Here is a 14,939-nt window from a genome sequence, read left to right on the forward strand (position 1 = left end):
TCAGATTCGCTGCCCATGCACATGTACAGGTTCATTGAGGACTCTTCATGCTAATAGGCGACTGTTAAGTCTGTGTGTTATAGTGAGAATTACTACACAGACCACAAGAGTAAATTCAACAGGGGTTTACTGGTTGGAGGTCGGACTATACTGAATACAATATTATTACACTGTGCTTATATACCGGTGTGGTCACCACCGGTATTACGTATACAGCAGCCAAAGAAAGTAGTACCTTTCTTAAGGTGGACCAGGCTTAAGTTCTCTTAAGGTGGAACAGGTTACATACACCACAATCCTCCCTTTTTAGCTTAACAGTCATATCCCCAAATAAACATAACATATATACATATATAACTTCAGGTATAACAGTTCAAAGGTTCAGTCTCTCAGGAGGCTCTCTGATTCGGCTTGGATAACGCCTTTCAGTGGTCTCTGATTCTTGTTGTTGAGGTGCCTCCTCTAGTTGGTTGCCAATGTATTGGGTGTCATCATCATCAAATACATTCTCGGCCGAGGTAGATGCTTCAGATTCATGAACGTCTTCCACAGCTGTCTGTCACAACCATGGGTTCGACCCTTGCTCTCGACTCTACCAGTTCCAAGTTAGCGAGATGCTGTTCATCACCATCACCTGTGATCAGAATGTCGTCCAGGTAACATTGTGTGCCTGGAATTCCCTGTAATACCTGCTCCATGGCCCTCTGCCAAATTGCTGGAGCTGATGCCACACCAAAAACCAGCCTATTGTACCGGTACAACCCTCGATGCGTGTTGATCGTGAGGTATTGGCGTGACTCTTCTTCAACCTCCATCTGCAAGTACGCCTGCGCCAGGTCTATCTTGGTGAAGTGTTTCCCGCCAGACAGTGAAGCGAAAATATCCTCAATCCATGGAAGCGGATACTGCACCGTGTGAAGCACCGGATTAACGGTGATCTTGAAATCTCCACAGATGCGAACCTTCCCTGGATCTCCTGGCTTATTGTTCGCAGGACGTTTCATAACGGGAACAATGGGCGTAGCCCACTCACTCCAATCTACTTTAGACAGTACCCCTGAACGTTCTAGTGCTTCCAGCTCCGCTTCAACCGCAGGTCGTATTGCATAGGGTACCGGTCTGGCTTTAAAAAATTTTGGTTGTGCATGTTCATCAATCTTGATGTTTGCCGTAATTCCTCAGTGTTCCCAGTCCCGGCTGGAACACCTCTTTAGCTTCATCCAATATTCTGGACAATCGTTTAGGTTTGACAGCTGTTTCCCCGGAATCTACCGTTAGTGCTTTCAAGGAGTGCCAGTCCATATTCATTTTCCTAATCCACTCCCGTCCTAGTAGTGGTGGACCTCCTTCAGGTAGCACATATAAGTCCATTACTTGGCTTCCTTCGCCCTTGTGGACCACTTCTACCTCTATTTTTCCGATGGGGTACACTCTTTGCCCAGTGTACGTTTTCAATATAATCTCCGTATCCTGTAAGGGAATATGTTGGAATAACCTTCTGTAATCTTTCTTATTCATGACCGTCAATGCCGATCCAGTGTCCAATTCCATTTTTACTTGGACTCCTGCTATCTTAAGAGTGACCCAAATTGTCTGGAGGTCTGTATCCTTACCAACGTTGTGTATTCTTAAGCTATCCAGTTCATTACTGCTAGCGTCTGAATCGGACTTCTGTTCAGTCAAACTGTTCTTTGTCACCTTGTGTACCTTTGCATATTTTCCTTGCGGTGACTTTTTATTGCTGGTCTTCTTTCCTGACCGGCATACTTTAGCTATGTGGCCAAGCCTGCCACACGTTCTGCATTCTTGGTTTTTAAACCAACACTGGTTCTGATCGTGCGTTGTCTTTCCACAGCGATAACATTTGACAGAACTCAAACCCAATTCGTTTGTACCGAGTTCCGGTGGCCGTAGGTGCATTACTGCCATGCCTCTCGCTGCGGCCTTGTGTGCTGCTGCCATAGTGACCGCCCTCGAGAGACAGCTCATTCTCCTCGAGCAGTCGCCTTTGTGTATCCTGTTTAAATAAACCACACACAAATCTATCTCGAAGTGCCTCTGTCAGTCCCGTTCCAAACTGACAATATTTTGCTAGCTTACGTAATTCCATCAAATATTCAGCATTGCTTTCATTTTGCAGCTGTCTTCTATCGTAAAATTTAAATCGTTCCGCTAGCATCAGCGGCGTGGGGCTAAGATGATTTTTTAGGACAGTAACAATCTGTTCGAACGTCTTACCCGCCGGTTCATCTGGTGATAACAGGTGTTTCAATTGCCCGTATGTCTTTGCACCCATTAAGTTTAGTAATGTTAGTGCTTTATCCGTCTCAGGAATTTTATTTGCCTTACAATAGTTTTGTACGCGTTCTACATACATAGCCCAGTCTTCTATATCACTGTCGAAGGCATTAATATTCCCATGTTTAGGCATCGTAGCAATTTATCGGATTTTTAATGTTATCTAAGATGGCGGCTTCCCGCTCTTGCCGTCGTCCTCCGCCCACAAAATGGCGGTTTTCCCGCGCTTGGCGGTCTTCACCCGTCCCCCGACGCTGTCTCCGCGGCTCTCGCGCCTTCAGTTTCCCCAGACGCTGCGCCTTTAGCCCGAATGCGGCCCTTATCTCCAGTCGCAATCGGTGTCCCGCGCTGCGCCTCTCGCTCGAAAGCGGCCCGGCCCTTATCTCTGGTCGCGATCGACCTCACCGCCCTTATTCCTCCGTCTTCCCAGCCCCGTCTGTACAGCCAACGCAGTTGACTTTCTGTCGCGTCGCTGCCCGGCTTACCCACCACGAGGTAGTAGAAGAAGCTGACAGTCGCTGATGGAGGCTTCGAGGTCGGAATGTCTTCTGCACTCCGGTTGCTCGATGCCTGCCGCTCGACGTGTCTTCCCGTAGGTGATGAGGGTGGAAACCTCTCTTCGACGTCCTGTCTGTGGATGAAGTCGCCGTGGAAATTACTGCAGCAGGGTAAGAATCGGACTCGTCGCCACTGTTAAGTCTGTGTGTTATAGTGAGAATTACTACACAGGCCACAAGAGTAAATTCAACAGGGGTTTACTGGTTGGAGGTCGGACTATACTGAATACAATATTATTACACTGTGCTTATATACCGGTGTGGTCACCACTGGTATTACGTATACAGCAGCCAAAGAAAGTAGTACCTTTCTTAAGGTGGAACAGGTTACATACACCACAGTGACGGTTAGTGAAACTTCCACCAAATACGAGTCAATTTAAAACAGAGGCAAAAGTTACAACATTCGAAGAATTTTGACTCAAGGCATCCAGGTCAGCCGTGGCTCAGTGGCAGTACTCTCGCCACGGAATCAGAAGGGTGAGGGTTCAAGTCCCACGTCAGAGAGTTAGCACAAAATCTAAGCGAACACTCCCTGAAAAGGATGGTAGAGGCAGAATCCCTCATCGCATTTAAAAAGTACTTGGCTATGCACTTGAAGTGCCGTAACCTACAGGGCTACGGACCAAGAGCTGGAAGGTGGGATTAGGCTGGATGGCTAGCACAGACATGACAGACCAAATGGCCTCCTTCGGTGCCATAAATTTCTATAATTCTATAAAAAGTGCTGCGAGCAACCCAGGAGAAGAATCATAGGGGCATTATATGTTTGTATTCTTCAATTTCTTTGACCACTATTGCTTCTTAGTTATAAAAATATTGGAGATGGGAGAAAATGCTGCTTGACTGGGCGGGCAGTTGGAGGTCTTGTGAGGACACCCCCCGGAATATGTCCAACCAAAACTGGCAACAATACTTTCAACAGAAATCAACTGTTGAATTGTTCACTGCATTGGTGAGCAATATTTGATTGATGAACTCTTAAATGTCAAAAGCATGCATTCATTACAAGTGATCTTTTAGTTCCTATGTGTTGTATATCAGAAGTAAAGCAAACAAAACCAACTGGATATCAAAACATTTCTTGACATATATGACAAATGATGAGTCCAAAAATGCACATTTCTCATCTTCTGATACCACTTTAGCATCAAACATTCAGCACACATATTTCCCAGCTTACAAGTTCAGGGTGCACTCGTGCTGCTGTAAATCAGCGAGCATCTGTTTCCCATTTCAACTTGATCAACTTTTTCCATATTACTTCTTCAACCAGTGCTAGCAAGCAGTCTTTTTAGGGCCAGTTCTTGCATCACATCAACACAGAGAACACAGCTCTGGATTGAAGCTGCTGATCTGAGGGCCAGTGGCGCAAGAGCACCTCCAGAAAGTATTGCATAGAGTGTACTGCTCAGAAACAGGCCATTCGGCCCAACAGGTCTGTGCCGGTGTTTATGCTCCACACGAGCCTCCTCCCACCCCTTCTCAACTAACCCCATCAGCATAACCTTTTATTCCTTTCTCTTGCATGTGCTTATCTAGCTTCCCCTTAAATGCATCTATACTGTTCAGCTTAACTTCTCCTTGTGGTAGTGAGTTCCAGATTCTAACCACTCTCTGGGCAAAGAAGTTGCTCCTGAATTCATTTGGGACTATCTTATATTAATGGCTCCTAGTATTGGTCTTCCCCACAAGTGGAAACATCTTCTCTTTGTCTACCCCATCGAACTCTATCATAATCTTAAAGACCGCTGTCAGGTCACTCCTCAGCCTTCTCTGTTCTAAGAAAAGAGCCCCAGCCTGTTCAGTCTTTCCTGATGGGTATAATCTCTCCATAGCACCCTTGTAAATTTTTTTTGCACCTTCGCCAGTGCCACTATATCCATTTTATAATATGGAGCCCAGAACTGTGCACAAGTTTACGTTATACTGGCTACAGCATAATTACAATGTGTGAGAAGCCATGTGTAAGGCATCGCCCAGCGTAGCACTGAGCTATACCGACCAGAATCATAGAATAGTTACAACACAGAAGGCGGCCATTCGAGTCCGTGCCGGCTCTCTGCAAGAGCACTCCAGCTAGTCCCACTCCCCTGCCCTTTCCCCGTAGCCTTGCAAAATTTTTTCCTTCATGTACTTATCCAATTCCCTTTTGAAAGCCACGACTGAATCTGCCTCCACCACCCTTTCAGGCAGTGCATTCCAGATCCTAACCACTCGCTGCATAAAAAAGTTTTTCCTGATGTCACCTTTGGCTCTTCTGCCAATCACCTTAAATCTCTGTCCTCTGGTTCTCGACCCTTACGTCAATGGGAACAGTTTCTCTCTCTCTACTCTGTCTAGGCCCCTCACTACTCTATAGTTCTTGCACCTCTCTAATTTCCCTGCAAATTTGCTCCTCTATATCCATCCCACTAGTTGGCGGCTTATAGAATACACCGAGTAGTGTGATGGCACCTCTATTGTTTCTCAACTCTAACCTAATAGATTCTGTCCTTGACCCTTCCAGGACATTCTCTCTCCAGCACTGTGTAATATTCTCTTTAATCAATACTGCCACCCCACCTCCTTTCTTTCCTTCTCCATCTTTCCTCAACACCTTATATCCAGGAATATTTAATATCCAAGCCTGCCCTTTTTTGAGCCAGGTCTCCGTTATTGCTATGACATAGTATTCCCAGAAGATTGCAGTTCAGATTCCTGAATTAGTTTATCACGGCTGAAGCAGCAGTTGAGGTACTACAGATGGTCTCTGTGATTTGAGCTACGGAATGGAAAAATCAGAGATGGTTCCCACTCCCGAGACCCCCCTGCTGGGAAATGTGCATGTGTGAACCTAAGAGGGTGAGTTAGGTTGTTGTGCCAGTCACAGTTGGATGAGCCTACCACCACACACTAGGGGTAATATCGACTTTGGATGATGGTGCAAAACGATTCAGCCACCCATTATAGATCTCTCCCGATTTTCATTTATCAGGGGAGATGTATAACGGGCAGCTGAATCGATGTTGCCCACTCTTCATCACCCAAAGTCAAAATTACCCCCACTGCTTATCCTCACGTGTTAGCAAAGGCCACTTGGATAAGGTACAAGAGTGGTGCTGGCACCTGCAAACCGGCAAGAGTTGGTCCCCATCAATAACAACTTGCATTTATAGAACGTCTTTAATGTCATAAAACATCCCAAAGCGTTTTACACAGGAGTAATCAGACACAAAGTGACACTGAGTCAAAGGAGGAGATATTTGGAGGGGCGACCAAAAGCTTGATCAAAGAGATGGGTTTTGAGTGGGATCTTCAAGGAGAGAGGCGGAGATACAGAGAGGTTTAGGGATGGAATTCCAGAGCATGAGGCTTGGCAGCTGAAGACACGGAACAATGGGGGCGCAGGGGGAATAAATGAAAGTAAAAAATACTGTTAATTAAGTAAAAAGAATTGTAACATAAAAACCCCTAATATTTTTCCAAGTTTAATCTTGAGTGATAAAATGGCAGGTTTTAATTGTTTTTAAAGTATGTTATTTGGCTGCAATACTATTCACAGCAGGGGAATGCTGATTAATGGATATCAAGCATGCCACATAAGTATAGCATTACAGTACATCCCCCCCGATGCCAAAATGATGTTAGCAACTAAATTAGACATTACATGTATTGGCAGGCAACTGTGAAGTCTAGCAGAGTATCTGTTGACTTTGGGAGGTTGGTTATACTGGGTTGTTTTTTAATGACAATTTAGCTCCAAAATTTATACTCCAACTTCAAGCTTGGAATGAACCATCAATCCTGATAAACGGCTTTCATCTGAAATAGACGAGCTCTGTGGCATAATTGGAACAAAAGGAAACATAAACCCATGTCAGATGTAATAGTTATATTTACTCCAATAAAGACAACATCAATAGATCTTTCCTACATAACCACAGTGAAGCACTTCAGGTTGCTCCAAGGCAGTGGAAGGTGCTAAATAAAATGCAAGTTCTCTCTTCTGGTTACTGAAATGGGAATACAAGAAACTCTCTGGTATCCGGCACCGACAGGATGACGGAGAGGGTTATGTACCGAGGCTATTTTTAACAAAGAGTCAGACTCCTGTTATTGAGGTGTTCGGACTTCTGACAGCGCCAAGAAGCCGAGTAGTGGCAGTTTGGAGAACTACCCCCACTGACTAACTCGGCCACCGTGGGAGATTCGGACTCGGCAACATTTCCGGTTATTGAGGTGTTTTTGGAGTATGAATTTTGCTGGTTAATAGAGAATTCCGGATATTTAGGTGCCGTTTAAACGAGAGTTTCCTGTACCAGATTTTGGATTAATTCATATTTCCCCTTCCCCATCTCGTTATCTCTTAAATAAACTTATGCCAAGGTGGAAAAGACGACAAGGGGGCAAACAAACTATAATCCTTGCAGTGAGTATTTTAGATGGACTTTCCTTTGAAAGGAGAGGGAAGATTATTTAGTTACATAAACTCAAATACAAGAAGTTGGTCCATCCTTGGAAATTTAAACAGATTTTAGAGCCTGAACATGTTAGTGCATTGCATTTGGTCCATGCACATTTTACAATACTTGGGGCACACAATGCAACAATAATGGTATTTTGTGAACCAGGTACCAACAAAAGAAAATGTTTGAGCTTTAAAAACCATTCACACAGCCAAACAGGAAGCACTTCAATTCATTACATAGGCCCGGAATTTGCGGTCAGTGGCGAAGCAAAGGCGTTCACCGCTAGCCTCGCAGTAAGCCTCACACAAAGATCTTGTGATCTGTGTCAAGAAGTTCGGGTTTTCCGGCGTGTAATTCAAATCAACGTTGTAGATTATAGGGGATCCCCTAGTGTGAGCTGCGGAGACGTCAACAAGCTGACTAAGCAGCCAATCAAAACGCAGAACAAGGAAGTGGATAAGCTCTTAAAATTCTAACTTTTTAAAAATGTTAGAGCAAGCAAAACAAAGATTGGGGCTCTCACATGGGGAAAGGCAAACCTGAAATAAAGACGAACAAACTTTACAAAAAAAATTAAACTATAATTTTATGCATTATCAAAATTTAAAATTAGTTTTTTGGGTCCATAACCTTTGTTTGGCAGTCAATACGCTGTTAAAACCCCAGTTACACCGAATTCCTTTGGGTCTCACTTTTAGTGGGGAATTTAACAGCGTAATTACTGCGGAAGAGCCGAAGTTTGTCAGTTTCCAATTGGAGAGATTTCACAGATTGCCGGCTCGGTTTGGGGAGGGGGGGGGGGGGGTCCACAGCACAGCCTGTGAAGGAGCAGTGAATGACAGACCACAACGTCAGGACCGTCATGTTAGGCGCTAAATCCTGAAGTTGCGGTCAGATTCAAAGGCAGAATGACAGCAAATAGTGCCAGTTCGCGGTCATCGGGACTGCAAATTCCGGGCTGTCATCTTAAATAAATAGGGTCTAAGGCTTGCTGACAGTGGAAAAGCTGCAGGTAAGGAAGGGTTTGCAGTCCACAACATCCGGTCTTCAGGAAGATTTTGAAATCTTTGCCAGAGTTTGAACAGGAAGTTGCTGAACTTTTCATCTAACTCATGAGTCGCACTCTTCCTGCCAAACAGCTTTTGAACATTTTACTTAAATATAGGACTGGCTTTTTATTTTTATATGAATGTTTTTTTTAAAAAAAGTCAGATTATTCATGTATTATTTTTAAACAGGTTTGATGGTGCAGCAAATTGAACCAAGTAACTTTAAGTAGAGCCACAGTTTCTATAACTATTCTGAAGAGCCCAAATATCTACTCCTGTGCATTCGTTCTGCAGTCGGATCAGTTAAACCAAAATCTAGTTCTAACGCTTGGATATTCAAAGCAGGTATTAAACTGGGACAAAGCGTATTTCAAATATACAGTACATGGCGTGTGTGCCTATAACAAAATAATTCACAGGTTTTTCCAAACTGGGCTCCACAAGGGGGATCCCAGGAGGTCAGCAAAGTCATCAGATTCCAGGTCAGGTATATCACGCATAACAGGCAACAGGTTGTGAAAATTCTGTATTCATTAATCTACTAGCCAATTATCGCTGTTGCCGTGAATCAATAAAATGATAGTGTAGCGGTACCGAGTGTCCCTTATTTACCAGGCATAATTCCCTTTAACGCGATGACGCGGGCGAACGCGAGTAAACGCGACGACGTCACATCGTACATCACGTGACCGTCCCAAGCGCAGGAAAACGCGATGACGTCATGACGCAATCCACGGGACTGCCTGGTCAGTCCTTGTGGCGTCTCCGTCTGGTTAAGACCTACTGCATGGCTCTCCTGTACCGATCCCGGCAAGCTATTTGAATTCATCTGTTCCTGCATTAAAGAACTCTGATTGTTCTCCTGGAGTCGACCTCGATTATTTGATAGGCATTCGTCCAGCACCTACATTGGTGAACCCGAATTCCTACAATTGGTGACCAACGACGTGAGGACGGGAGCTCATCAATACCTACCTTGGTGACCCCGTTTTTCATGAACGTTTTTCACGAAAGCAGCACAGCCGGACCCCGATTTTTCGTGAACGTTTTTCACAAAAGAAGCACGCATGGAAGCTAAAGCCGTTTCGCTCAGCTACCGCAACACTGGGAGCAACAATCGCCCTCGTGCTTTATTCTGGTAGAAGCCCCGTTCGCCCTGTGCAACATCGATACGGCGCAGACCACGTACCTGGATACGGTCTCCGTTTTCAACAGCTCTACCGACTTTCGGAGCGTCAGCCTCTTCGACAACCCCACAGCGGAACAGCAAGTATAAAATCCCCACAGCGCAGGTACAACACGTTTTCGGGCTCACAGGATCGGAGCGCGCCCTGGTGGAGATGCCACGAGGACCCGCCCCTCGCAAACCACGAGGACCCGCCCCTCGCAAACCACGAGGATTCCTCCCTCGCAAACCACGAAGATTCGCCCCTCGCAAACCACGAAGATTCGCCCCTCGCAAACCACGAAGATTCGCCCCTCGCAAACCACGAAGACCCATCCCCCGCCGACGCCGCACCAGCCCGTCAGCCTGCTGGTCTGTTTTTTCTACCACACTTTTCGGCGCGATGGCGAAGTGTTGCCACCCTCCCGGCAGTTTTCCCCCCTAAAATCAACAACAACTAGAAGCGTTGCCGCCCTCCTGGCAGTTTTCCCCCTACCGAAATCAACAACTAGAAGCGTTGCCGCCCTCTCTAGTGTTCCGCTCAACAAAAGCAAACATCTACTGACACTGCGACCATCGAGGACGGGTCCAACGGGCATCCCGCGGCCGTGATCGGCCACGCGGAAATTGCTGTTATCACCAATCACTGATCAACGCAGCAACGGTTCACTCTCTTCTGTGTTACTGTAGTAGCACTACGACACGCACCGTTCCGTGCGTTCCCGACTGCCGAAGAGTTCACTCGCCTGTCGGCAAGTTCACCGACCTGCCAAGACCCACGTTTATTTCCTCCTGGATCACCCATTCGGCGTTCCTGCAGATTTCGTCAGACTGGGGACCTTTTCCCAACAATGACAGCCATGGTCCGCGTCTGCCCAACCTGCCAGTCACTATGACGCGGCCAGCTGTTTCGCCCCAGCGCCCGTTTCGAACCACGGGCTACAGAGGTCACACGCTTCCACGGTCCTTCGCATGGCTGAATACGTTTTATTCGCCATGACGCCACGGTCCTTCGCAAGGCTGGATACGATTTATCCGCCACGACGTATGCAAGGATCCGCTCACGACCAGCACCTTTAGACCTCGCCCGCCACGTCGAGACAGCATGACCGCCCGCCTGACCATCAGCCACCCATCGTCGTCACGGCACACCTGGTACAATCGTCCGCCTGACCACCAGCCACCCATCATCGTTACGCCAACCCAAGTACAACCGCCCGCCAGACCGCCAGCCACCCGCCACCCAGCAGTCTCCGTCTCGAGACTACAGGAGTCGTTCGGACAGGCTTGTCAGACCACCTCACCGTTTGACGTCCGTTAAAGTGAATTCTGGGGGACGGACGCATGTAGCGGTACCACCGAGTGTCCCTTACTTACCAGACATAATTCCCTTTAACACGCTGACGCGGGCAAACGCGATGACGTCACGTCGCACATCACGTGACCGTCTCAAGCGCGGGAAAACGCGATGACGTCATGACGCACATCACGTGACCGCCCCAAGCGCAGGAAAACGCAGTGACGTCATGACGCAATCCACGGGGCTGCCTGGTCAGTCCTCATGGCGTCTCCATCTGGTTAAGACCTACTGCATGGCTCTCCTGTACCGATCCTGACAAGCTATTTGAATTCATCTGTTCCTGCATTAAAGAACTCTGATTGTTCTCCTGGAGTCGACCTCGATTATTTGATAGGCATTCGTCTAACACCTACATTGGTGAACCCAAATTCCTACAATAGCACCGATTTCTTTGGGTAGTTGACACTGACTTTTGAAAGCTTAGGACGTGGGGGTCCTCTAGAGTGTCAATATTTGCTGGGAGTCCCGCACACGCACGGTTTGAAAACACTGGTGCACATATGCGGTTTACAGTAGGACTGAAATGTGCAAGAGGCTGAACAATAGCAACTCCAAAAAAAAACCACAAAAACTTCTTTCAAAATCAACAATGGACATTAGATTAGATCCTATTGTTGCACTAGCAGAAAACCGATCGTGTGTGCAAACACCGAGTTACAGCAAGATTTTTGATACATTTGTCACTTTAATTATACTTTCAATTCTAAAAGAAAATGCCTGGTTGTCCCATGCATACTAGTATCCCCCCACACTGGCTGTTAATTGTGATATTTCCTTGACTACAGCACCAATTACTAAAGAGCATATATTTAAATAAGCCAGCCCATTATCATTCTGCTTTTTAAATAAATGTGCTAAATCAAATTGGAAATTACTTTAATACTTGTGATCTTACACTGCTATTTGGTCACATATTTATTTCTCCATACATATGAATTTGCTTCATCCTTCACGATTATGCAATACCTAACGTAATTTAATGATTTTAAGCAATGCATGACTTGCTGCTTAGGCAATGATTTTGAATACATAACCATAATTTCATTTTGCACAATGAAAGTGAAGTGCTGGTATCACCAGTACATTTTCAGATTACTTAAAGTGGAACGTGTTCATGAGCTCTGGTTTAATTAAATATACGCTCTTTAGTAATTGGTGCTTTCGTGCCAATGTAAACTAAGTCATATTCATTGACCAAAGGTTCAGGATTTTAACTCCAGTTGTTGATTGACATGATTTTATCTAATTTACCATTGAATGGATTTCTGTCTGGCATTTCACCGTCAGCCTAACAATACCTTATTCATGACTCACTGGTAAATGTGCTATTTATTCATATTGATTATAAAAGGTGCCTTACTGCCCTCATGTAGGACAATTAGCCCTCCCATAAGATTTTCTGTATAGGCGTACAGCACATAGAAGAAATCATGGGGTGAAAATTAATGCCAGTGATGATATTATAGGAATATTTGATGTATTTGTACCAGATTTCTCTACTATTTCAACAGAGACATTAACCTATTTAAACTAAGTCAGTCAACGCCTCCATTAAACTAGTGGAATTATTTGAAACAAGCCTGTTAAGTGTTTCTAGAATATCACTGGCAGTAATTTCTACCTCGGTAAGGGAACAAGTAATGTTAGTACAACTGGGAGCTTTACTTAGTTAGCAGCCCACCTGATGTAAGTGGATTTGAATGAATGCATTATTTGTTATCGCATCCATTTTAAGCTCTTTGCTCTTTCCAGTGAAGTCTTTGACCACCCATGTGTGGTTGAAGATGAATGGATTCAGTCTTGAGCCAAATCAATCCGCTAATAGTGTACACACTGAAAGTTTACTATTAGCACAAACACACTTTATATTTTACTTCATGCATAAAAAGACATACAGTGCCTTTCACGACCTCAGGATGTCCCAAAGCGCATTACAGCCAACAAAGTACTTTTGAAGAGTGGTCACTGTTGTAATGTAGGAAACGCGGCAGCCAATATGCACACAGTAAGGTCCCACAGCAATGAGATAATGACCAGATAACCTGTTTTAGTGATGTTGCTTTGAGTGCACTGGGGGGAATTCCCCTGCTTTTCTTCAAAATAATACCATGCGCTCTTTTACGTCTGTCTGAGGGGGGCACCGTTTAACGTCTCATCCGAAATACGGCACCTCCGACAATGCAGCACTCGCTCAGTACTGCACTCGAGTGCCAGCCTCGATTGTGTTCAAGTCTTTGCACTTCCCCCCCACCCCCCAACCCATTTCTGTTTCAGAAACATTTATTCGCATTATCTGCTTGCAGTATTTTGTTCTGTTCCTAGATCAGTAAGGAGAAAGATCACTATAAAGACGCGTTATCTGAATTTCTAAAGCATGAGTAGGCCACGAGCTGCTGGCATAGATTGAACACACATCAGGAACACACAGGCAGGTGGCAGTGCCTCTGAATTGTGTTGAGGGTGTGACAACACAGTAGAGCCAAATGAAGTACTTTTGGAAGTGTAGTCACTGTTGTAATATAATGCTACTACCAAGGTTGTAAAAGAATTGGAGAAAAGATTACATTTGGGAGAGAAGCAGAGAGAGAGAGAGAGAGAGAAAGTGCGCAGAATCAAATGGACCAAAACAGGCAGAATGAGGAAAAGAGAAAGCAGTTTGGATGACGGAAAGCAATGAAAAGTAGTAAACTGGACCGACGTAAAAAAAACAGGAACATTAAATAAAGCAAAAAGAAAATAGAATTAAAACAGGTGAAATGGTAAGAAACAGTTGAATGAAGTGAGCTTTGCTCCTTTCCATAGCATGCCAGTTTTTTATTGCACCTGTTGTTGCTGCACAAATATATTTTGCCCAATGAGAGGTCATTAACAACAGTAAGTCAATAGAACTCAAAATAGTGCAAGGCATCGAAGCAGTCCAACATTTCTTTACAAGCAGTGAATCTCACTGCAAAGATGTGATTTCAAGTTAAAAACGTGTAACCTTTTCCAGTTACTTGTTTTAAGCATCATCTCCAAGTCCAGGATATTTAACCTGTTAATTGCTAAAGATTTCCTATAAAGTCTGGAAATTATGCTGTTGTTATAAATGTGCCAACGTCTCTTAAAAAGTAATGGACATTGGAATTTAATATAACTGCATTAAGTGAATGTACGGCCCGTGCTGTCAGTCGCCAACCAATTTCATAAAGGGGGCCTGAAACAGATGTTAAGCCCCCCCGAGTTGCATAAGCAATGGGCCCAACAGTTTCAGGCGGTGCCCTGTACCACTACAGGGCACCCTAACCAATATGGCGTGCGGCGCACTTCCAGTGCAGACTGAGCGCACACATGTTCCACACCATATTGTGCCCTGCAGCGTCTGCCTTTCGCCGGAAAAATGGGCGCTCCACAACCGAATTTCTAGGCAAAGTATTCTTTCTTTTAGTTACAATATTTGTAAGGTCTATCATAAAAGATAGCACGTAAAAAAAATGTAAACTTTCTTTGAAGAGGAATGAATCTGCAGAGCGTTCGATGTTAGGAAACACCTCATGTAAATATCATTTGCACGAGGCTGTGAATTCAAGTCAGATATTTTATTCTGTCTAAATTGCAGTTTACTTCGATTATTCAGAGTCACCTGAGGCATTGGTTGGGGTCAAATTGCGGTTTGCAGACAGGAGATCAGCAACCTAGATTAACACTTCCTTAAAGTAACAGGGCCTACTGTTAGATGGACACTCTCACCGTGCATTATTAAAAAACGTAATTTAAGTTCAAACTCCTTCAATAATCTACTGAAACGTGAAGCACGAGTGTGACACAAGCTGCCACCTTCTGACTATCATCATCTAGATATGGCGATGTGCAATTATACCAAGCTGGTGATACTGGAGGTATCTGGCATCACCTCGGATCTCACACATCTTCCATACTTAAATGCTCAACGCTATCAACATCAATGTCAAACCAATATAAAACATATGACCGTCAATAAAAGGAGAATAATTCAGGAGGAGAAGGGAAATGTAACAATGAACCAGATGGCCAAGGGGAGATTTATAATAGTGTTCTTAT

At 44.8% G+C, this 14,939-nt stretch overlaps 1 protein-coding gene across 4 annotated transcripts in view; it reads right to left on the reverse strand.

Moving 5' to 3' along the window:
* Nucleotides 1-14,939, reverse strand: part of gas7b (growth arrest-specific 7b) — a 463,752-nt gene that overhangs the window by 243,185 nt on the left and 205,628 nt on the right. The gene's annotated exons all lie outside the window — the stretch shown is intronic.

Source organism: Somniosus microcephalus, chromosome 21 (assembly GCF_052327205.1).
Source record: "Somniosus microcephalus isolate GS21.2 chromosome 21, FLI_Smic_1.0, whole genome shotgun sequence".
Lineage (NCBI taxonomy): Eukaryota > Metazoa > Chordata > Chondrichthyes > Squaliformes > Somniosidae > Somniosus > Somniosus microcephalus.